A 26191-nucleotide genomic window follows, 5' to 3' on the forward strand; every position below is an offset into this window, starting at 1 on the left:
GGGTTGGGCATTTTAGCTTGGGTCATAGATGACGGTATCCCTCTAAGGGTTAGCGAGGTGAGCTGGCATACATTGCGGAAGGTGAGTTGACTGTTTGAGTCTCCTGGAGGTAGACGTTTTGCACGTGAGGCGACGCAGCGGGTACAGTTTGATCACAAGAGTATAGTGGTATACTCTGCCTGGAGGCAGGAAGACAGCCGTGGGGTTTTGTGATGGGGGTCCACTATATGCAGTAGAGACTCTCAGTAACCAATCCCTCATGGCGATAGGTTATTATGGGAAGGGCCCGAGTGATGACACCATAGGGATATAAAACGGGCCTGGGTGCTGTGGGGCCATGAGCTGTACCTGAATGTTCCTGTTTTCTTGTACTGATCGCTGTTTGTTCTATTTGCAATAAACCACAGTTTGTACTTGCCGTTGACTGAGTCCTCTGTTTGTTCTGGGGAGGTTGTTGGGCCCTCCAAGTCCGCTGACCCCCAGCATCGCTCTAGCAAACCTGGGAGTCTCACCCCAACAATCACGAACATACATTAGGTCATTCACTACTTAAGGATCTTTATAATGTAAATAGTCACAGCATTGTCCTCACCTTGCTTTATATGAATAAAGTCTCCTGAATCCAAGTAGGCAGGATGATGCACAAACTGTCCCAACAACAGCAATCTCTGGGTTTGTAAGAAAGGGCAATCTGTCAGGATGTGCTCTCTGGTCTGTTTCACGGCCTCATTCTCACATAGAGCACAGCCTTTTGGATATTCCTTAGATGGAGATCCAACAAGACACATTTCTCCAGTGTGCAGCAAATTTAGCCTGTATCTTAAAAATGCAAGTCTCCAATATCCTTTGGGACATTTTTTAAGGTATCTAGGAATTACTTCTAAAGGCTTGTCGTAAGCTGATAGGCTTTTATACAGCTTGAATGATCTCATCCCTGCAATGGTCCCTATCCAGTCTTGTACAAGTGACATTTTCATGACCCTGTTAGGATTACTAACTAGGTCACTAGGAGATAGTTCCAATCTATCTAACACCACCATAGCTCTTTTTCTAAGGTTGGTCAAAGATTGTACCGTAGATCGCTTCATAGCATCTGCAAGATCCTCATACAGGGATCCCGTGGAAGGAACCAACAAATTCCTGTACAAGGACAAGATTCGCCAATCCAGCTCACAACCCAGCAATGTTAATTCCAATTCAGATCTGAGTGCAGGTATAGGCAAACAATCCGGTTACCCTAGGGCCTGTTTCCACACCGTAGACTCAACCGTATTCTCCACTAGTATAGTCATCCCTTCCTTAAACCTGAGCATTGTAAATTTCCCATGCTAACCTATGAGGGTAGCAGGCTGCTAGTTACAGGGCTTGTCCGGCTGCTACATGATGTTCCTCCCCGAAAACAGACCAGGTGGATCCTGCAAGCCCGTGACTCCCACCAAGTCATTGTCTTTCATCCCCAATGTTGGGGTTGACCTTTCCTTCAAATTCTAGAGGGAAGATGTGCTTGAGGGGGCCAAAAAGGAACTTCAGAACAGAAAACTGAGGCCTTTGGGGCTCAAAAGTGGAACCTGAGCAATGCCCATAGTCATGGCACTAAAACCCAGCCAGGCCGGCTCACAGTTTGCTCAGACATGTGACACCTTAGCCCTGAAGGCAGCCCCAGATAATAACAAACATCAGATTCCAACTGCCAGAAAGCACTACAAGGGGAAGGGCCAGTCCATGCACCGGAACAACAAACAAAGGACCATCAAATGAAGATTGTTTGCAAAATCACAGTTTTCTCTAACCTTTGAGAAATTACATTACTTGCTTACCTGAAAGGTTTCAAGCAGGAAAGCATTCTAGGACTGCACATTCCAATGTTTACCACATGAAATGTTGTCTGCCGGAAAGGGGTCATCATGTAATGATGCAGTGCCTCTGCTTAAAGTAAATCCAAGATGGCACTGCAATCACATTTGAAGCTTTGCAGCCCCTTATTAATTGTAATAGAAGCTACCAGTTAAGGAACCATTGCCAGAGGTGGACCAATGAGAGGAGTCAAGGACTGACAAGGCAATAGCCAATCTCAGGTGAAAGCCCTGGAACCACTGTTCTGGAAAGCCAGCTAACTGGAGGAAGGCATTAGAGGTCTGGAGAGGCTGGAAAGGAGTGTCTAATCCATAGAAGCCCTGGAAAAAAGGCTGCCCAGAGGGGTACTAAAGCACCTCTCAACTCCTTGGAGGAGCCGAGGAGCCAAAGCCTGAGGCTTTACTCCAGAGGCCCCTGATAAAAGCTAAGAAGACAGAGGCCATTGCAGAAAGACACAAACGGTATTGGCTGCCTGAAAGGGACCCAAAATTAGGGTGAGAGAAATACTAAGCCCATTCCAAATGGTATGTGACACTCAAGGTCTGGGAAGAGATTGTTTGTGAATTATCAGACTGTGAGTACCTGCTACCCAAACCTCCCTAGAGGAACAGTCCTTTTTTGTTGTAGTAGAATAGGTACATACTCTAAAGAGATGTTTATGAACTATTTGATGTGTGCCAAAGCATTGGTCTTTAGGTTATTAGCTTAGAGTAGCCAGAAGGCTACTGACTTATATAAGTTAGGATTGATACTTTTCTAGTTTCTATTCAACCCTTTGGGGCTTTCTTTATTAGAAGTAGGGTGTATCTGGAAGGGCGAGGACTTATTGAAATAGGTTTGGATTTTTATCTTTTAACACAAGAGGACCATCTGAAGCACTCATATCACAATTTAGTGTATCCCGTCATGATAAAGTGTTATTCCAAGTCGCTCCTTAGTTGTAGAGTTTTCCGTAGAACCTGTTAGGCATTTATCAAACCCTAACCAATTTGTTATAGAAATCAAGATACTGGTTGAAACACTTTTGAGCGTGATGTGTATCATTGCCTTAAGTACCTCAAAGGAGGTTGTCTTGACCTATTCATTCAACACCCTACCCCTGCAGGGATCAAAATAAAGATTAGGAGTGTGTGACAAGGCCAGTAGGCTTGCATTGACAAGAGGCGATGGAACCCCTCTCAGCCAGGGGGAAGGAGGGTGGCTTATCAGGAAGAATGCCAGAGCCCGTCCTACCGCTGAGGTGGATGTTTGCAGTTAAGGAGGGGCCAGTTCCTAACCCATGGCAGTGTGATGTAATGAAGTACCCAATTGTCTCACATCATCTTCCTGTACAGAATGATCCAGGGTTTGTTTTCTTTCTTCCACATAGACACCATGAACTCTCTATGTGAAGATTATTTCCTACTCAAAATTAATAATTTGCATAATGCTTGTGTCAAAAACACCCCAATAAAAAAATAGACAACAAAAAGAAAATGAATATATGGTTCTCTAATTCCCTTTGTGTCCAAAAACTGATTATCGTAAAAAAGAGAAACAATGGCAAAAACAAAGACCAAGTTTCTCATCTTGCTGCTAAAACTGCCCTCAGGGACTACAAGCAAAACATTTTTGTCAGCCAAATCTACTTTTCTACGGGTAAATATCACACAGGCTGTGAAAAAAACAAAAGAACTGTTCGAGGTTATAAAGAAATCTTGTAATCCTCAATGTGCATCCTCTAAATTGCCACCCAACGTACAACTGGCCAATGAGTTCAACAAAATATTACGGAATGAAGTTAGTTTGATTACAGGCAATATTGCTAATTTACCAGAAGGCCGTAAAAGCATACTTTCTACCCAAACCATACATTGATTACTCAGTCAAGCTTTGTGTTCTCGCCAGTATCAACTGAGGTTAATTTGTTAATACTCGCCTAACTGAAACCTACCAACTTTACTATGACTCTCTCCCAGCCTGCCTTGTGTGTCGCCATGCTTACACCCTCAATGAATTTATTTCTTGCTTTGCTAACATGTCCATCACTCAGGGGATGGTTCCCCAGGAGCTGAAAGCTGCTATCCCAACACTTCTACTAAAGGAAAACCTTGTTGATCCACTATATTTTGCAGAACTACCACCCCAAAGCCGGCCTTTCTTTGCCGGCAACGATACTTGAAAAGATAGTTACGCTTCAGCGGCAAAATGTCATTGAAACTAACCATCTATTAAATTCTTTTGAGTCAAGATTCAGGCCCTGCCATGGAACAGAAGCAGCCTTGTTGACCGTCTGGGGTGATATCCTGAAATCTGCTGATGAAGGTGCCCTTCGTTGGTGCTGCTCGAATTATTGGCAGCATTCGACATGGTGGACTTTGAAATATTGCTCTCCAGACTCTCCAGTGTCACCCACATTTCTCATAATTCCTTAAAATGGTTCAAATCAATGTCATCCAATAGGACTAAGCAGGTTAAGATTGGACCATACTACCTACTCTAGTTCCATACCGGTCACTTGTGGGGTTCCGCAGGGCTCGGTCTTGTCCCCAAATCTGTTTAATATATGTATCCAACCGCTCATGGGGATTTTTTCAAAATGTAAGTTAAACTATCACTCGTATGTGGAGGATGCATAGATTTACGTGTGTTTAACGATCTCCTCGGTCCATTACGGATTGTTCTCTAAATGTTCGAAACTGGGTGCAGGCAAATAAATTGCAATTAAATCCCTCTAAAACTGAGGTTATCCTTTTGGGTCCTAAAAACACCCACAGCACCCAATCAAAGCTGCCTTCTTGCCCTTTCCTGTTTGATCTCCTGACATCGTTTGCCCGTCAGGTGAGGAAACTGGGGTGTATCTAGCAATCAAATCTTGTCTTTGACCATCATGTAGGGGAAACCATGAAGGCCATCTATTTTTGCCTTCGTCTTCTACGACCTACTCTTCCTCTCATCCCCGAACCAGGCAAACCCCTATAGTGTTAGATTTTTAAATTAATTCTAGGTTGGACTATTGCAACTCCATTTTGGCTTGGATCTCGGTAAATCAACTCACACGGCTGCAAAAAAGCACAAAGGGCCTCATTACATGGACGGCAGTAACCATGGAGCTATTAGCGCCATGGTTGCCGCCGGTATTTTACCGAGTCCGCCATGGTGAATGGCGGAATTCCCGCCCTATTCCAAGGTGTGTGGGGGCGGTAATTCCCCATTCACCATGGCACTTCCCCATTCCCATTTTTGCCCCCATAGGCCTCAATGGGAATGGGGAAGGCGGTAATTATGGTACCGCAAATTGCGGTACCCGTAATTACCCCTGAGGTCCCTTTGGGGGTCCCGTCCTTAACGGCTGGTAAATCCAGCTGTTAAGGTAGGGTCCCACAAAGGGACCTCGTAGTAAGGCGGTAAAGATTTACCGGCACTGGTACCCTTACCGGTACCGGTAAACCCTTACCGCCATCCATGTAATGAGGCCCAAAATGTTGCTGTGAGGATCCTTTTTCAGGTCCCAAAAGTTTTCATCAGTTTCTCCATACTGGTGTTATTTGCACTGTTTACCAGTACAGCAAAGAATCACTTTCAAGATTCTTTGTCTTGATTTCAAGTGGCTTAATGGATACGCCCCTGCATATCTTATGGCTAAAATAGTTCCTTACTGTCCATCTCACACTTTGCGATCCTCTGATCAACCTCACCTGGCAGATGCTGCCTCCCACTTCATTCACAGAGGGGACAGGTGCTTTCCAGATCTGGGCTCTCAGCTATGGAATTCATTACCCACCAAACTCAGACAGACACATTCTTACCAGGCATTTAAAAAAGCCTGGGAATCCAAGATGGCTGCCGACGTGTGAGTATGTGCTATCCTGTCCTCTGTCTGGGCCTACAATAGCAGGCCTATGGGCTAACTAAGAAAGGAAACAGCCCCCGCATACATTAAGATTTGGAAACAGCAGACAAGCAGAGAGCATATGAATGAAGCTGTCCCTCACGATCAAGCAGCTATGACGTCCTCCGATGGAGAGGATCTCTAACCCCTACGAGCTGCGACGCGCTGGTGGAAGCAAGAAAGGGACGTGCCTCCCAGGGCCATGGATGAGCAGCAAGGGTCGTTTGGGAGTGGATCGGAGCGGTGGGGGCGTGCAAGCCCTAAAAGACTGGACGTGCCGGAGCAGTCTCAGGAAGCAGGTGGACCGGTACCATCTCCCGGAACCTACACAGGGGCGGCCTGACACCCGTGGCAGAAAACGGTGAGTGAAGGGAGGTGCGGGGTGGGTGAATTCTTCCCCGATGACCGTGGGAAGGCACACCGACTTCGAGCTGGTGCGGAGGCCCCTTCCCCTCCCCCTCTCGCTCCCTCACTTGGACACTGACGTGACTACACAGACACAAGGAGGAGGCTGGAGGAAGTGTGGCTGAGCCGGCGCAGGCTTCTCTTCCTCCCTGGGGTGACGATCGTGCTGATGAAGGCGGACAGGTCCTAAGAGATCACAACACCAGTAACACAATAAGGAGCACACCAAGAGAACAGTACAGGGGAGCAGGACAGGAGCAGAGACGGTGGCACAAGTGAAGATGGCAAACGCGACATACTTGTGACCGCCGATCCTATGAGAAACACAGAGGAGCACTGAGGGAATCCAACTGCTGCATACTTGCTCTGAGAAGGACACTGCACGCAGTAAGTCCGGGCAAGCCAGAAAGCAGGAGTACACCACCTGTAATGGACTGCAAAAGGAGGGGATAAGACACAAGCACAGGGATATAATCCCCATTGACTATTGGAAGCCCCTGGGCTAAATCAACATTGAGACTTGAGACAGATCGAGTGGCATCCGGGGCAAACTGGTGGCCTTTGACTCCCCCCACCTCCCACCCGTGCCCCGATGCCTCAGCATACTACGGATCCACCCACGAGGGGAGGACACCCAGAGGGGGTTAGTGGACAGGGGCTGCAGTGGTGAGCCTATTTGTTTCGGCAGCAAGGAGGGTGCAACTAAGGAGAACCCGATGAGAGCCCCATAGATGCCAGGAGCCAGGGGGAAGACCACCCCTGCCAAACTTACAGGGTCATCCGACCCACAGGAGAGACAACTTGGACAGTGCTGGTGCCAGGAGTCAGAAGAAGTCTTGAGTGCAGGCTCTGAGTGCCAACCGAAAGGCGGGCCCAAGGAGGGGTAACCCTATACCATGGCCCTGAACAAGGAGGACCTGCATGAGTGTCTTAGAGGCATGGAGGACAGAATGGTGAGCTTCTTCCAAGACCAATTCATTAAGTTGAAGGAGGAGTTGTGGGGCCCTCTGCAGGAGGTTAGGAAGGAGGTTACGGACTTGGGTGCCAGAGTGGACATGTATACACGGGGCCTGTCAGAAGTAGCGGAGGAAGTGAGACAAAACAGTGACCTTTTGGAACAAGTAGCTAGAGCCACCGGTAACCTCAAGCTGCAGTCGGAGGATCTGGAGAATCGCACCCGCAGGTCGAATATCCAAGTGAAAGGCTTGAGCGAGCAACCCTCGATAGGGACCTGAGAGACAGCATACAACAGTGCTTTGTAAGCCTTTTGACAGAAATGCAACCGGAAGATGTGAGAATAGACCGAGTTCATAGGGTCGGACCTAAGAGGCAAGATCCAGGGTCGAGACCTAGAGACGTCATAGTGGCCCTATCATTTTATATAATGAAAGAAGACATACTTCACGCAGCAAGTGCCCACTCAGGAGTGACAATCAACGGAGCCCAAATCCAACTCTACCAGGAAATGGCACTGTTTACTTTACAAAAAAGGAAGGCCATGAACCTGATGACTAACGCACTAATTGCTAAAAATATCTCTTACCAATGGACATTCCCGTTCGGATTCTCTTCCAGTGGGAAGGCAGACAACAGCGAGTCACCACATGTGAAGAGGGTCTGTCAGTGATGAACTTGGAAGAAGAAGAAAGGAATCCGCTTTGAGTATCCAGACCCTTGTCTCCTAACGGGGGCATCAAACCCTGGGAATGGACGGGAGTTCATGGAAGGAGGGGCAACAGAGGCACAAAATTGAGAGGCCCCCCCAGTCAAGACGGGAGGTGCACATCCCACTGATGGAAAATGACAATCTATTGGTTGCTTAAAGTATAATACACCAATTATAAAGTATGTTGATGTAAAAGATCCCCTGAACATAGTGAAACAGCCAAAAAGTACGGGTGGGAGCTAGGTGTAACAAACCAGGCGGAGGGAGGGATGTCCCCAGAGTTTCATCGGGACCGAAGCCCTAGGATAGTATCTGGGATACTTCTCGGGAACACTGGCCCTGACCGGGACAGGGGGGAGTTAAAGTTACTGGGGTTAGGGAGGGTGGGAGTTGCGTTTTGCTGAGTTTGGAAGATGGGGACAGTGCCTGAAAGGAGGGGGAAAGAGATGGGATTGAGAAAGACTCACATGTACAGAATAAGCTGGCAACTCATTAATGCCCCGGTAAAGGTAGGGAAACAGGAAACAACCCACAAAGGTCACAATGTCACTCAAAATGATATCCCATAATGTAAGGGGATTAAATTCCCCCGCTAAACGCAAGAAAGTGGAGAGGCAACTGAACCGTTATCGAGCGCACATAATAATGCTCCAGGAGACTCACATTAAGAAAACTGATAAATCTGTTCCCCGCTTTCACCACTTCACACAACCCTACCAGGCAAACTCACAGGGAAGGACGGCAGGGGTCTTAATAGGGCTCAAGAGCTCACTTCAAAGGGGCAACACACATTAGAAGACAAACAGGGGAGGTTTCTATTTTTGCAGGTAAAATTGGGACTTAATAAAGTGACTCTGGGGACATTATACGCAACAAATACTGGGCAAGAGGGCTTCCTATGAGATGCATTGCTGAAGCTAGAAAAGTTTGCAATAGGTGAAATTATCCTCTCGGGTGACTTCAACCTGGCATAAGATCCCAATACGAACGGGAGCTCAGGGAGTAGGTTTGGGGGAAGCCCCCCTACTAATCTCTTGAAAAATGCTTTCATCAACTTTTTCTCAACAGGCCTTTTCTCCCCTACAGGATTCTCAAACTTATGTGGCCTCATACTGGTTCGAGATTTGAACTACCACTCACTTCTTGTCTGCCTTCTTCCTTACAGTTTCTCCCTTACCCCCTCCTCTCCCACCTACTCTATGGTGCTCTCTGTCTCTTCTATCTTCTCTAACTGCTTCTCTATAGACTATCCTGCTCTCCTCACTAAATCTGGCAGGAAGAAGTTTAAAAAGGACATCCTGGTCTCAAACCCAGGCCTCCCTATCGCTGACACCTACACCAGTGCCTCCTCCCAGGAAACTCTCACCGACATCCTCTTTTTCGTGCCTTCACCTAACCTATGGACCCTTCATATGGTCTCTGTGCTCTCTCCATTCTCCACCTCTCCCATTAATGGAGGCACCCGTTGGGATGTCCTCTTGGCCTCCTTCCACTCCTCTAAAGCCATCATTAATGTCTATTCTAATGGGACCGTCCTGGTCCAAGGCTCTCAGGCCAACCTTCACCTCTTTGATAGACGCTTCCCGCGCCTCATCAACTTCCTTTCCTCTCCTGCTGTCCTCTCTCCTCTGTCCTCGGCTACCTTGCCTTCCCCCTCCCACCCTGCCCCCCTTCTTGCTCCTTCTTCTTCTCCGCAGGGCGTACCTCTTATCTGTACCCCTCCCCGGAAGTCCTTCAAGGATGGCAACCTTCTCCACATTGCTACTCTAAACTCTCGCTCTGCTGTCAAACATTCCTCTGATATCTGTCGCCTTCTAGTTGAACTGGACCTTGATGTCCTCGGTCTCACTGAGACATGGTTCAGGCCAGCTCTGTCACCAGCTTTGACACACTCCTACCTGACGGCTACAAGATCCTCTCCGTGCCAGTGCCAATGCCCAACCGCACTAGTGGGGGTGTTGCCCTCATCTTCCCTGAGTGGATTCCTGCCACTCCTACGCAGACCTACTCCTCCTTTGAATGCCTTGTCTGCTGACTCTCTCTCTCTCCAAGCCATTCCCTTACTGTGGCTACTATCTATCAGCCACCCTGGCAAATTTCCTCCTTCCTCTCCGAGTGGGCGGACCTCTCCTCCTCACTCCTGTCCTCAACCACTCAACTCCTCTTTCTTGGAGACTTCAACATCCACCTGGATGCCTCCTGTCCCCCCTCTGGACAATTTCGCGACCTCTGCGACTCTCTCCCACTTTCTATTCTCCCATCTGGGCCGACTCATTCTGCAGGGCACACTCTTGATGCCCTGATCTCTTCTGACCTTCCCCTCTCTGTCCCTCTCTCCACTCCTCTCTCCTGGAGTGATCACTTTCTCCTATCCTCCCACCTCCTCCTCCGTCCCCCTCATGCAAAGCCACCTTCATCACTGCCACCCTCCTTCTCCGTCATCCGACCCATGAAGCGCGTGTCAGTTGAGGCTTTCGCAGTGACCATCTCATCCCTCCCTCCCCCTTTGGCTGACTCCCACCCTGATACAGCCCTCTCCACTCTCTACTCTGCTATATCCGATACTCTTGATATCCTTGCCCCTGTCATGAGAATCCGCCTGAAGCCCAATGCCAAATGTAACTCCTGGTATAACTCAGATCTCGTCACCCTAAAACTCAAGTGCAGGGTGGCAGAGAGGAAATGGCGTGCTTCATGTTCATCCTCTGACAAACTGGCCTGCCGCCTGCTCCAAAGGCAATACCGGCTCTCTGTTCTCACCAAGAAGAGAGCCCTTCTCCAAGCCCGCATCTCTGCGGCATCTAACAACTCGGCTGAACTCTTTAAAATCTGCAAGGAACTGGCCAACCCTGCTGCAGTATCTACCTCTTCTGTCCCCTCCCAGGCCCTCTGCACGGCACTGGCCTCTCAATTCATTTCAAAAACTCAGGACATCCTGTCCTCGTTCTCCTCCTATCACCTCCCTCCCTCTATTCCCTGCTCCTCTGGCCCTTCTGCAGCCACCCCTCCTCCATCCTTCTCTGCCTTTCCCCTTTTTTCTGCTGATGAGGTTTCCAGACAAGTCCAATTTATGAAAGTCTCGTCAAAACAGGTTCACCCCTGCTCCTCCAAAACTATCAAGGACCACATCGACTCCCTGGCTCCTGCCCTGGCTGACTTCTGCAATCACTCCTTCACCTCTGGAGTCTTCCCTTCCCCCCTAAAGCACTCCCTTGTGCAGCCTCTTCTTAAGAAACCCTCTTCCGACCACTCCTGCCCGGCTAACTATCGCCCAATCTCCATCACTCCCTTCCTGGGCAAGCTCCTGGAGAAACTGGCCATCTCCCAGCTTAATCTCCATGCTGAATCTGTTGGTAGTCTTCAAGACCATCAGTCTGGCTTCAAAGCTGCCATAAGCACAGAAACGCTCACCTGAACATCCGTGAAGACCTGCTCTCCAACCTTGACTCTAACACTCCATGTGTTCTCATTTTGCTCGATTTCTCTTCTGCCTTTGATACTGTCAACCCTGCCATCCGGCTCAACCATCTCCGTGATAACCTGGGTATGACTGGTCAGGCTCTGGCATGGCTGACTTCTTTCCTCTCCAATCGACCCTCTCAGGTCCAACTGGGATCCTTCCTCTCTGACATCTTTTTCTCTACCTGTGGTGTCCCCCAGGGATCTAACCTCTCTCCCTGGCTGTTCAACCAGTATCTGGCACTCCTTGCCCACTGCATCGCCGCTCTCTGCCCCAACTTTCAGTGCTATGCGGATGATACCCAGCTCATTTTCAGGCTACCCTCGGCCTCCTCCTCTCCTTCCCTCATCTCTGACTGTCTGTCTACTATCCCGGAATGGTGTGCCGCCAATGACCTCTGCCTTAATGCCAGTAAGACTGAGATTCTACTCATCGGCACACCCACTCCCTCCTTCCCTGCAGCTCTCTGGCCGGCCTCTCTTGGACCTCTTCCTGCTCCCACCTACAAGGCAAAAAACCTCAGGGTCATCTTCGACTCCACACTCTCCCTCTCTCCTCACATATCTGACATCTCTAAGAAGTCACACTACCAGCTGCACCTCCTCAGAGGTATTCTTCCTTTCCTTTCCTTCCCCCAGAAGCTCACTGTCTCCAGAGCCCTGGTTCTCTCTCCAAGCTGGACTACTGTAACAGCCTCTATCTAAATCTGCCTGCCTCTACTCTCCGCCCTGTGCAACTCATCCAGAACAAGACTGCGAGACTTGTCCTTGGCCTCAAGGCCAGAGACTGTATCTCTCCAGGACTGAAATCTCTACAGTGGCTCCTAGTGGCTGCGAGGATTAAGTTCAAAACCCTCTGCATTGTCCACAGGGCCTTCTGGGGCCTGGGGCCAAAATACCTTCAACTCCCTCTTCCTAAATATCTTCCTTCTCAAGCTCTTCTCTCATCCGCCTCCAACTGCCTCAGGGTCAGCTACTTCTCCAAGCAACGAGTTGAGGGTAGATCTCTCTCCGCAGCAGGGGCCTCCCTCTGGAACAGCCTTTCTGCCTTCCTGAAACTTGAGGAGAACCATCTCCGGTTCCGGAAGCACCTCAAAACCTTCCTCTTTGCTTCTGCTTTATCTCCCCCTCTCCCCTGCTAAATTCCTGACTGAAACTGCACTGATTCTGGAACTGGGCCACTCTCACCGATCTCGGTCCTTGGCCCAGCCACTCTCCCCTGCACTGCCTCCCTGGCAACCCCTGCACTGCGGGACTGTCTCTGTATCCCTACAGCCCCCCTTCCCAGCACTTCTCTGCACTTACCTTGCACTTGCCACCATCTGGCCCTTATTATTTATCCTGTTATTCTTCTACACCTGTACTGCACTTTCCCCTCTCCCTTTCCCCTTGCCCTTTTCCCTTCCACTCTACCCTTGGACTTGCACGATCTGAATGACACCTGGCCTAGTAGGATCGTTGTCTGTCTGCCCTTTGTTCCCCCCCCCCTGCCTCGTCGCGCCTTTAAACACTTGTGTATAGGCGCGTTACAAATGCCATATCATATCATATCATATCATAACTTAGCTCTCAAGGATATCTGGCGAGTGAAGAAAGGGGAAGAAAGTGGGTTCACCTGTTTCTCACATGTTTATCAGACCTTGTCAAGGATCAATTACGTCTGGGTGTCGGCAGCTCTTCTGGGAGAGGTGGAGGAGGTAAAAATAGGAGCTATATCGCTATCTGACCATGCACCGCTAATAGTCAAAATACAAAGATTGGAATCGCATAGAGGGCTGTGGGCCTGGTTACTCCCCCGGGAGATCCTGGCAGATGATGTGATGGTGGGGCATCTGGGAGATAGGATAGATGAGTACTTTACAGACAATGACAACCAGGAAACAACACATGAAGGGATCTGGGAGGCCTTTAAAGCGGTAATTAGGGGGGAAATCATAGCTCTTCAAGTCCAAAAGCAGAAACAAAGGATGGCTATGGAAACAGACTTATAATCCCAGTTACAAGAGACCATGTTGACCTTAGGCAGGAGAAAGTGTAAAGCTACTTATAAAAAATTGAAAGAACTAAGAGGCCAAATAGAACAACTCCAATCGCACAGAGCAGAAGGCTTTCTACTTAGCACAAGGCAGTGCTACTACATAAATGCTAACAGGGCAAACAGGCTCTTAGCCAGACAACTGAGATGGGCCGAAGCAAGCCATACCATAATGAAACAGACAGATGGTTCAATAGCTACAGACACAAAAACGATTATGGGCTCCTTCAATGAATTCTATGGGTCATCATACAAATCTGATAATCCAGACCAACAAGCAGTACAGCAATACTTGGGGAATTTTCAAATGCGGAAGCTTACAACTTCAGACAGGGAGGAACTAGAGGAAGAAATCACTAAAGAAGAGGTGGAGGCTATTATCAAAGGACTGCAGAGGAACAAAACGCGGGTCCCAGATGAGTTTTCAGTGTGGTTCTATCAAATGTTCTGCAAACAACTGAGCCCAAGGTTGGCCCATCTCTTTAACGCAATGAACCACAGTGATTCTGTGACTCTGTTGATGATGGAAAGAAAGGTGGTGTTGCTCAGCAAACCCAACAAAGATCTGATGATCTGTGGGTCCTATCGCCCCATAGCACTGTTAAACCTGGACGTAAAAATGTATACAGGCGTCCTGGAGGCTAGTTTGTCACCTTTCTACAGGATCTGGTGGGTAAAGGCCAAGCAGGATTTATAAGGGGATCACGCTTGATGCTGAAAAGGCCTTCAATCGTGTAGAATCGCTCTTTCTGTTTGAGACAATGGAACAGATGGGGATAGGCCCTACATTCATAAGCAAGGTTAAGGCCAATTATAGCACCCCCACGATGCAGCTATCAATCAATTCCAACCTATCACAAAAGGTACACATTTCAGGAGGGACCTGAGAGGGCTGTTCCTTGTCTCTGCTTCTCTACGCGTTGTACCGCAAACTGCTTCTGACATTGATTAGGCATAATTCAGCCCTAACGGGGATATGGTTTGGGGAGGAGGAGCACAAGGTAGCCGCCTGCTCTGATTACATGATGATGACCCTGACAGACCCAGAAACTTCTATACTAGCATGGCTCATTGGTCTCTCCGACATGGAGACGGTCTCAGGACTAAAGATTAATATGACCAAATCCAAGCTTTTGAACTTGGAGCTTACAGAAAACCAGGTAATGACACTGCCGTCGCTCCCCCCGTTTAAGACGGCTAAGGGCAGAATCACTTACTTGGGAGTGAACTTAACGGAATCTATCTCTGGTCTACATGGGGCAAACTACCCAGAGCTGCTGTCCAAGCCCAAAGCAGATCTAAGCAGATGTACCCCATTCGCATATCCTGGATGGGTAGGATAGCTACAATAAAAATGACTTCACTTCCTAGACTATTATATCACTTGCAGTCGCTTCCCGTTAAAGTTCCACAATCATTCTTCAAGACAGTAAACAAGCTGGTATCACAATTCATATGGCAAGATAACACCCTAGAATAGCTCTAGAAACCCTAATGGCTCCCAGATTGAAGTGTGGGCTAGGGCTGCCAAATTTCACCAAATATCATGAAGCCGCCCAGCTACGGGTCCTACGCAAATGGTTCTCAAATTATACGTCTAAGCCAGGAGCTATGGTGGATCAGGTGGTAGCAGGGACTCCCCTGGAGTGACTGTTCTGGTTATAAAGAGAAGACAGGCCTCGGAATGTAGGGTTGAGTCAGATATTACTGGTATTATGCGGCCTCTGGGATCGCCTTCTTTGTCAGGGTCAGCTAACGACACTCCCATCTCCGTTTACTCCTCTGTTCGGTAATCCACAGGTTTCTCTGGGGATGAACAAAGGCTCATTTGTGAGATGGCAGAATGTGGGATGTAGAAAGGTGGGAGACATGATGGTGGATGGAGAAGTCAGGTTATTCGAGGATTGTAAGCAACAACTTGGGCTAACAGAGAAAGACAGATTGGAATATTACCAGTTGAGGCACTGACTGAAACAACCCGACATAAAGAAGGCAGCGCTAAGGGGTCTGACCCCATTCTAGAAGTTTATCACAACACAAGCAGGAGACAAACAGCTGGTATCGAGACTATATACGATCCTACAGGGGGAGGGTCCAGAATGTACTTGGACGTACATGAAGCGTTGGCAGAAGACAATCGGGGAAGAAATACCTGTAAAACACTGGGAGACCGTTTGGGAACAAATACTGAAATTAACTAGATCCTTTCAAACTAGGGAGGCATAGTAGTACAAGGTAATGGTACAGTGGTAGTACACTTCAGAAAGATTGCACTCAATGTGCCCAGGGGTAACACAAGAATGCTGGAGGGGTTGCTCAAGAAGAGGGGACTGGAGACTTGTATGGTGGGACTGCCCGATACTGGAGGGTTTTTGGGAAGAAGATAGGGGCCAGATGCAACAAATGGTAGGTGGACCGCCAATCTATTTGCTCAAGGAATGGATGTGCAGACTCTTTGACTCTAAGCTTCAAATTCCTATGAAACCCCAACGGCAAGCATTCATGATTCTGTTAATAGCGGCCTGGTTAGTCTTGGCAAGGAAATGGAAACAAAAGGCGCCTCCCACGAATATTGAATGGTTGCATAAGATCTTTGGGATTCTAGCTATGGAATGGGTGACATATGGGATACAGGGTGAAAGAGATAAATTCCACAAGGACTAGGGAAGGATATTGGACTACCTTCAGGGAGATTATATGCAACAATGGTGTCCCCAAAATTTGAAAATACTGGACATAATGTAAACGTTAAGTTACATCTGGAGGTGATAATATACACACGGTCTTACTGGAGTCAAAATCAGGCACGGGGAGGGGAAAAGGGTTGGGGAAGGGTGTGGGAATGTTTTTTATATGTTGAAAATGCCAATAAAAACACATTTAAAAAAAGAAAAAGCCTGAAAACCCACCTTTTTCAGCAACCTTTAAGAATCCATACGTATGTGCTGCTTAGATTATTATATATATATATATATATATATATATATATATATATATATATATATATATATATATATATATATATATATATATATATATATATATTTGGAATAGATGGGCATTGAGGTTGGAATCTAAGTTGTCAAATATCCCGACGATTCTAGTCCAGAGCAAAAATCAGAGAGATGAAATGCACTATGCACTTTATATTTATATCTCATTTAGAGATTAATGAGTGAAGCGATATGGCTACTGCGTATATTTTTAATGCATATTTTTCCTGCGTAGTTTTTGTGTTTATTGAACATGCATCTAGATGTGATGTCCAGAGCCTACAATTGTGAATGCACAGGATGGATGGCAGTATATATCTATACACGGTTGCAGTTACACAGATAATGGGGGACCAAAGAGTTCAGCCAGCCATACTCATGGACTATTGCATTCTCTCCTGATCCTGGACACCCAAAATACTGTGGGACTCATTAGGACATTCTATTTGACAAATAGATAGAATTATATTCTCCACAAACAACAGGCAACATTACTTTCCTCTACAAACACCATGATGTAAATTATGATACATGGTGCTATTTTTGAATGCAAACGTGAGGTTTATATTTAAATTTATAATCTGTATTTTTGAGAATTTCATGCAATTATGGATGTGATTGTATTGGATATTTGATATTGCAAATATATACAGACTAAGCATACATTAGGAGGAACATAGGGTTGCTCACGTAAGTATACGGCAGTGGAACACGCCTAAAGAAAAAACCTGGAACACAAAACACGAGATTTTCGAATTGGTCCATTGTTTGTTTCTATGCCCACTATGTGGAGGGAAGGGGAACGGAATAAAAGAGTGACTAGAAAGTACACAAGATCATGTGACCAAGCTACAAGGTGTAACAAAACGCGTCATCTGTGGAGCGCCTTTGCTCGGCCGGGCGAGGGTTGGAGGTTTCTCTTATGAAATTGTTTTTAAACCTAAATTTTTGAAAAATAAAGCCAAACTTTTTATTTTTATTCTATTTGGATTTTGGTGCAGTTTGTGGATTTGAGCTAGGAGCCTGCAGTCGGAAGTTCACTCCGTGAGTGCGGCTCAACCTCACTCCGCGCAGTCGGAGTGAAAGGATTGGAAATGTGTTTGCGCTGAAGTGTCTCAGCGTGGAGCGAGCACCAACTGCAAAGGATTACTTACAGCGACATACAAAGCGCGCAGCATGACATTTTGAAGACTTTAATGTCCCGAAGCAGCTCGAAACGAAACCTTTTTTTTGGACTGCAGCGACGCTGATGGAGGCCAGAGGCGGAGACACGATAACCGACAGGAACACGGAACTGGTTCGTCGGAGGACGCGGTGAGGCGTATACTGGACCGGTGAGTGCTCTTGTCTTTGATCCCCCCATGCACATTGAGAATAACTTCAACCAACTGCAGTCTGAGGTGACGAATCGTTTTATTGTCGTGCAGCTCCCACAAGAAAGACATCACATCTAAATTAAAAGTTAATAAAACCGGACGGAGTGTCCGAAGCTATATGACTCTCCGGCTCTACCACTTTGCACCATTATACTCGGCTTCATACTAGCTTTGAACCGGGTTAACAGTTGGGTATTTTTTCCGGCTGAATAAAACCTCCTCCCACAATGCAAAACGCCCTAGCCACAAAGGAGGCTTCTAGAAGGGAATTGGCATCCAGTTTATTTAATGAAACACTAAAGATCTCAAGTGGCTGCAGCAAAAAGTAAATCACCACCTCCCATAGAGACTAATGAAATTACACTTCTAAAGGAACTTGAAAAACTGTGTTAAAAAAAGAAATCAGCAAATGGTGGGAGGAGCATTCGCTCCAGAATTATATTGATGTTAAAAGGATCCCAAGAGGGCTAAGAATATTGACTACTCCCTCATTCGAGGAACAAGATCCGGAAATGTTGGAAGAATGGGGCGCAGCTACAAACCATTGTTCACAAAATCTACTTACAATTTTGGTGAAATATGCGGGAAACGATAGGAAAAAAATACTCACTAAAATCACTGAGATAGAAAAGAAATTGGAGAAACTGAAATTAAGTGAAGATGCAACGAAATTGAAAACCAATATTGACAAAAACCTCATTACCTATGAAGAAGAAATTCAACAAAGGAAACAAAGGAAATTTTTAAGGGATAAAGAGGACTATGAAAATGGCAGAGTGTACACGTTCGCCAGACGCTTTGATCAAATGAGAATTCAGACGAAAATGAATAAAGCACCCATGAATGGTAACAGAGCGGGAACTTCCAATGAGGAATCTACAGCCTCAGAATCAGATGTTACTGAAAATGAAAGTGAAGAGCCCCCAATACGCCTTAATTTTTTAGAAGAAATGCGCTTGCTCTGTCAGGATGGGAGGACAGGAAAGCAACCCGGAGGAGGAAAAACCCGGGGTCGAGGAAAAGGAGGCAAACAAAAACGAGGAGGGGCCAAAGGGGCAAACATGGAGATAAAGAACATGTCAGGGAGATCATTGCGCTCTGGGAACTAAATGAGAAGGCCCTAGAGGAGACTGTACAGATGTCCATTGTCAATCTTTCAAAGCATACACTAACGAAATCACAGCGTCAAGTACTTAGCTTGGGCCTCAATTTCTGTCCTGCACCAGAGTTCGACTATCCTCAAACTAGAATTGATCTTGATCAATATATTCGCAAAATTAAGCTAAAGAAATTTTTTGCAATGAATCCCCCGAAAGAAAAACAAAAACTGATACAAGAAGGAAGAACAGAAATCTCAAGACAAGATCTAAACACTCTATCTACACTTGTGTTTCTGCAAACAGGTGAAGAAGACACCTCTAAAGAAGTGGAGATTAATGCAGACGAACTAGATGTCAACATGGAATGGTACAAAGCAAGTAAACTGAAAAACAAATCTAAGTTTAATCCACCTATCATCATGGGGAGTACTATAGAGACGTTCCAAAATCTGGTCATTGAAGATCTTAAGAAAATAAGATGTAAAGAAGCGAGAAAATTCAAACCAAATATGGGTAATGAATATTTTAAATCTCTAAAGGAATTAAACCTTCTATCAAACTGCATTATCAAATCTTCGGACAAAGGCCGGAATATTGTACTTATGGACAGGGATCAATATGTACATGAGGCCAATAGACAACTTAATGACAGAACGTGTTATGAGAAACTAACAGAGAATCCAATGCCAAAGTTGGAATTAGCAGTGCAGGAATTCCTCAAAGAATGGTCAGATAAAGGAATGTTAGAAGATCTAGATGTGAGGTTTCTTTACAAACCCCTGCAATTACACCCACGATATATTTCCTTCCCAAAATCCACAAATGTGCTTCCAAACCTCCAGGCAGGCCAATTGTCACGCTAATGGGCTCATTACTAGAGAACATGTCTAAATACATCGACAAATGTCTCTTTCCCTTTGTTTTAACATTGCCATCATATCTGAGGGATACGAAGGACTTTCTGTCGAGAGTAAATGAGTTACCATGCGACCCAGATTTCCTGTTAGTCACTATGGACGTTGTTTCCCTGTATACTTCTATTACACACCTACAAGGAATGAAGGCTTGCGAGTATTTTTTAAATACCAGATCCTTAAACTATACTCGACATTCAGAAATGATCATGGCCATGATCCACATGTGTCTAACCAACAATGTATTTGTATTTAATCAAAAATACTATAGACAGAAACAGGGAACTGCTATGGGCACGACTTTTGCCCCGTCCTATGCTAATTTAATTATGGGATATTGGGAAAATCATGAGGCATGGAAATAAGAACATGGAAATTTCACTAACAAAGTGATCATGTGGCAGCGATACATTGACGACCTCTTTATCATTTGGAAGGGTACCTCCGAAGAATGGGTGGACTTTGTGAAATTGTTAAACATTAACAACTATAATTTACAATTCACAGAAACACATAGTCCCAAAGAGGTGGTCTTTTTGGATGTGACAGTCTATATAGAAGATGGTATAATCATGACCAAATTGTTTCCAAAACCGACTGGGGTCAATGCCCCATTACATGCAAAAAGCGTACATAGTCAGAATCTTATTTGGAGCATACCCTACGGTGAGTTTATCCGGTTGCGGAGAAACTGCTCTGAGATTACCAGCTATGATGAGGAAAGCAAAATAACAGCGTGGGATTTCAAGAAACAGCAATACCCAAAACAGATCATCCAACGTGCCTATATGAAAGCAAGGCAGAGTGATAGATCGTTGCTGTTAGTTGATAACGCAAAGAAGATCCCCAGTCTGGAGAAAGATGAAACAACACGCCTCATATTAACATATGGTCATTCAGCAAAAACGATTAAAACCATCATTTGGAAACATTGGAAGCCACTAGTGGTAGATACAGATCTAAAACCACTATTGGGGAATTACCCCAATTTTGCATTGGGAAAGTGTCAATCCATTAAAGACAAATTGCTTAGCAGCTACATGACACCAGAAACAACTCCCAGTCAACTGACTTGGCTTAACAGTAGGAACAAGGGTTTCTACAAATGTACGAAATGCAAGATATGCACATTTGCAGATGAGTGCTCGAGTTATCTACACCCTGTACTTAAGAAAATCATTACTATCACTCAAAGAATTACTTGTGAATCAGAGTACATAGTGTATGCACTCAAGTGCACTTGTAAGAAATGGTACATTGGCAGCACTAAGTGCAAATTGAAAATTCGTATCCAACAGCATATCAGAGCGATCAGAAATCGTGATTTTGCATATTCCATAGCCAAACATTTCTGGGAGAAACATAATGGGAAGCTTTGTGATTTTTCATTTATGGGGCTACAGCAAATAAACATTGGATTGAGGGGAGGAGACAGAGAAAAATTATTAAGACAGCAAGAAACACGCTATATTATTGACTTTGAGAGCAAGATCCCTCGAGGACATAATATAGATGAGGAGCTGTATACTTTTCTTGGACAATAATCAAGGGAATCTTGTACAATATTGGTGATGTTTACTTTTTTGCACAAACCATGAGAAACAGGGCACAATTGTGTGCTATTACAAACTATGATTAAATCCATTATTGAAGTTGGGTAATGTTGGATAGCCTATCCCCTCACACTGCTGTTTATAGTGATTGTTCTTGTAACATTTTGAATACTCCTGCCTTTATGAAATCAATTGTGAGGAGGCACGGAGCTTTTTAGGAGTAACTTTGGACACTCTGTAGGATTCCGGATATTCCCCTTCTTTTCCCTTTAGAGTGAAATCTAGTACTTACCACTTAGGTCTCATAGATGGGCATTGAGCCAAAAAATGGGTATTAGTTGGAATCTAAGTTGTCAAGTATCCCGATGATTCTAGTCCAGAGCAAAAATCAGAGAGATGTAATGCACTATGCACTTTATATTTATATCTCATTTAGAGATTAATGAGTGAAGCGATATGGCTATTGCGTATATTTTTAATGCATATTTTTCCTGCGTAATTTTCGTGTTTATTGAACATGCATCTAGATGTGATGTCCGGAGCCTACAATTGTGAATGCACAGGATGGATGGCAATATATATCTATACACGGTTGCAGTTACACAGATAATGGGGGACCAAAGAGTTCAGCCAGCCATACTCATGGACTATTGTATTCTCTCCTGATCTTGGACACCCAAAATACTGTGGGAATCATTAGGACATTCTATTTGACAAATAGATAGAATTATATTCTCCACAAACAACGGGCAACATTACTTTCCTCTACAAACACCATGATGTAAATTATGATACATGGTGCTATTTTTGAATGCAAACGTGAGGTTTATATTTAAATTTATAATCTGTATTTTTGAGAATGTTATGCAATTATGGATGTGATTGTATTGGATATTTGATATTGCAAATATATACAGACTAAGCATATATTAGGAGGAACATAGGGTTGCTCACGTAATTATACGGCAGTGGAACACGCCTGAAGAAAAAACCTGGAACACAAAACACGAGATTTTCGAATTGGTCCCTTGTTTGTTTCTATGCCCACTATGTGGAGGGAAGGGGAACGGAATAAAAGAGTGACTAGAAAGTGCACAAGATCGTGTGACCAAGCTACAAGTTGTAGCGAAACGCGTCATCTGTGGAGCGCCTTTGCAGGGCCGGGCGAGGGTTGGAGGTTTCTCTTATGAAATTGTTTTTAAACCTACATTTTTGAAAAATAAAGCCAAACTTTTTATTTTTATTCTATTTGGATTTTGGTGCAGTTTGTGGATTTGAGCTGGGAGCCTGCAGTCGGAAGTTCACTCCGTGAGTGCGGCTCAACATCACTCCGCGCAGTCGGAGTGAATATATATATATATATATATATATATATATATATATATATGACCTGGGCCCAGAAGCAGTGTAGTCTGCACCGTTCTGCTGTAAGCAAAGTTATGCACTTGACAAATAACTCAACTTCACCATGACAGGATGGAGCAGAACTGAGCACCTGAAGAGTGGCAGCAGCCCACAAGCAAGCAGAGTCACCCAGATGGAGCCACTGAACAGGAGGTAGAGATGTAATGGGGCCACAGAGGTTGCAGGACCATGAAGCAGGCATCAGTCTGGCCCAGAGCACTGGCAGGTGCCTAGCCTGCAAAGTAATCCAAACCCATGACCACCAATGACATGGACAGGGGGCAGAAACCCCACACAAAGACATAACAACTTGGGGGAGTGGCTGCTGAGGCACCCGTGACATGAACTTGAGCAGGATGAAACCAAGTCCCAATTTTTGGAGTGTGACAAACCTGTGCAAACGCTCTGGTCTCCCACACATGCACTTAGGAACCAAGATGCTCTCTGTTTCCGATAGCTAACTGGTTCCTGTTACTGCTGTGCGGCTGGAGCTGGAGAGCTTCCGTAAAGATGTCGTTGGAACCAGGACAGCAGGTAATGAAGTGTTTGTATGTATGTATGTATGTGTGTATGCATTTGTATCTAAGTGAATAAATGAGCACTTGTTGAGAGAGAGAGAGAGAGAGAGAGAGAGAGAGAGAGAGAGAGAGAGAGTGTGTGTGTGTCAGAGTCCGAGAAGGCCTGTTATTGTGCAGGGTTTTCCCATGCACAACCAGCCACTGATTGAGAGTGTGGAAAGGGTCTGCCTGACTTCCCCGCACACAACCAGCCTCTGATTCTTCATGGAAGTGACGGAGGTCTAGCAAATTTGGCCTTTCTGCACGCTTTGTGGTGCTTTGCCAGTCTGAGCTCTCTCCCTTCGGATCCCATGCAAATAAGTGGAATTCCACATGACTCCTCCTGAGATGTAAGCATTCATTGGTGTCAAGAAGGTAATTAAGAAACCTTTAATTTCTAGGGTACCCTGGTGAGGTGACATTTTACCATGAGTTACCTGGCTGAGAGGGATCCTTCAAACACTAACTTTGCCTGTGCTCACACCGAGTGTCTGCCATGACCTAATTCTGGGAGAAATCTGAAGGACTGTCTTCAGCAGCCTTTTACCATGCTTCATGCTGAGGGACCTGGCATACGTAAAGAAGTGTCTGTTCTCTTACCCAGGCCTGAGGGTTTAGAAAAACATAAGCCACTGCTGCCTTTACTGGTCATGTAATGTGCTCAGCCACCACTTCCCCAAGAGACTTTTTTGGAAGGTGTATAGCTGCTTCGCCATCACACACCTCTACCTCTCTGGAGCCAAGTCAAGCCAACAGACACCCCACTGCTCCTGCAAGAACCGCTCCCACAGACTCATAGGAAAAACACATAACAAGTGTGCTCTAAACATCCGACCCATTGGAGAACATAAATATCCTGCTCAGTGTATTCAACCACTCTACAGGGCTTCTGACAGCTTTAACATAGATGGACTTAGCTTGTACAACCATTGTTGGAAACTAAAGTTGTCCAGCAATTTGTGGTGGATTACATGGTACTATTACAATGTTTATGTTAAACATGTTGTGACCTGAATGGAGAGAATGCAGAATACCCATTGCATTCACATGTTTACAACATAAACATTTTGTATCTGTTCCTCTGTTCCTCACATTTTGAAAGTAATTAATTTAACAATCAGATAAGTCTGATTTACTCTTCTTAGAAATGTATATCACAAACACCTCTTGGTAAATTATCCATGTAACTCCTAAATTATTAACTGGGAAAGAAAATGTTGGGTTATTTATTTAAACAAAGTATTACTAGAGAAACATATTAGAATTTCAACAAATATAAATATTGTACATGTTTTCTACTGGGGATTTTGAACTCATCACACAGTAGTGGGAACACAGCTCCAAGTGGCACCATCTATCTCTGTGAAAGATCATGTGTTGCGGTGGAGTAAAAGAATGGATGCAGTGGCTCCTCATACTGCATGATGCTTCTGAAATGTTAAGTTACATCTGCCATTCCATTAATAAAATAAGATCAAATATTACAATAATCAGAAGTGGCCACAGAAGCATTAGCAAATTGAGATGAGGCTGTTTCTTGGAATTACATTACACATTTCTGATGCAATGTTCCATGGGAATTTCGGCACACCTGGTGAAAGCGCTGATGCTGTTCTGCAAAGTAAAACAAACCCGATAACATGTCTGTACTAACAGGGTGGTAGCATGTGTTTCTGAAATACATTTCACCTAGCCTATGAAACTGCCAATCCCTATCGCACTATAAAACCACTTTACACTCTCATTTGACTAGCTTTATAATGCTCTACTAGATACTTCAGAATTTGCACTATTGACCCTTTATCCTGGAAAATTGTAATAAGAAACTATAATATTTATCAGGACTAGGGGTACTGCTGATGATCCCTCTTCTAAGAACATCTCTTGGCTGTTTCCATCGTGTCCCGGTTAATAACAGCGAATGTTCACTGCTTATCTTTTGTCCTTGTAAACTTTAGCAAAACAACATTATTTAACAGGACAATGGGCACTGCTGACTGCTTCCCCTAACGCGATCTCTGAGCTGCTTTGATGGTCCCCTGGTAAAGAGTAGAAAATGTGCATTGTTTAGCCTTTATCCAGGCAAATAGTAAACATTTTGCACTATTTACCCTTTGTTCCATCGTCCTTGCAAATAGTTAAACTTTTGCACTATTTATCCTTCATCCCATCCTCCTTGCAAATAGTAGAAATGTTTCACTGTTTACCCTTTTTCCTTAAAAATAGTACACATTTTGAACTATTTACCCTTTGTCATGGCAAATAGTACACATTTTGCATTATTTACCCTTTGTCCTGGCAAATAGTAGAACTTCTACCTAACCTTTCTACTAGCGTCTATTCGCCAGGACGAAGGGTAAATAGTGCAGAATTTCTACTACACGCAAGGACGATGGGATGAAGGGTAAATAGTGCAGAAGTTCTACTATTTGCCAGGACGAAGGGTAAATAATGCAAATGTGGGTAAGTTCTATTTGCAAGGACGAAGGGTAAATAGTGCACATAGTGTAAATGATGCACTATTTACTCTTTGTCCTGGCAAATAGTACACATTTGCACTTTTAGCCTTTGACCTGGCAAATAGTAGGATTTCTGCACTATTTACCCTTCATCCCATCATCCTTGCAAGTAGTAGAAATGTTGCTCTATTTACCCTTCATCCCTTCATCCTGGCAAATAGTAGACTTTTTAATCTAATCAGATCTGTTCTGTCAGATTAAAACTGTGAAACAGATATAAGACAAGAGGGAAAACAATATTTATTTTGGGTCTATAAATTGGTGCAATTTAGGTAAAGTGTATTGCCCTCTTAGCCCTGTAGAATCTCAGGAGGCGCCTGCAAGAAGGTTACCTGCTGGAGATTTGCACAATTTCTTAAAGAGCTTTGTGTGTGGTCAATGTTGGACCGGAATGCCGCTCAGTCTGTTTTGTGCAGGAACTCATCGAGGCAACTGGATAGACTCACTGCCTGAGTTCAGTGCAGTACAACCGATAGTTTCGGCGC

General features: G+C 45.1%; 1 protein-coding gene across 1 annotated transcript in view; it reads right to left on the minus strand.

The window, feature by feature from the left end:
* The window catches only part of CD5L (CD5 molecule like), a 260177-nt gene that overhangs the window by 163863 nt on the left and 70123 nt on the right, over window positions 1–26191 (minus strand). The gene's annotated exons all lie outside the window — the stretch shown is intronic.

The sequence above is a fragment of the Ambystoma mexicanum genome, chromosome 1p (assembly GCF_040938575.1).
Source record: "Ambystoma mexicanum isolate Mex_15411 chromosome 1p, UKY_AmexF1_1, whole genome shotgun sequence".
Classification (NCBI taxonomy): Eukaryota; Metazoa; Chordata; class Amphibia; order Caudata; family Ambystomatidae; genus Ambystoma; species Ambystoma mexicanum.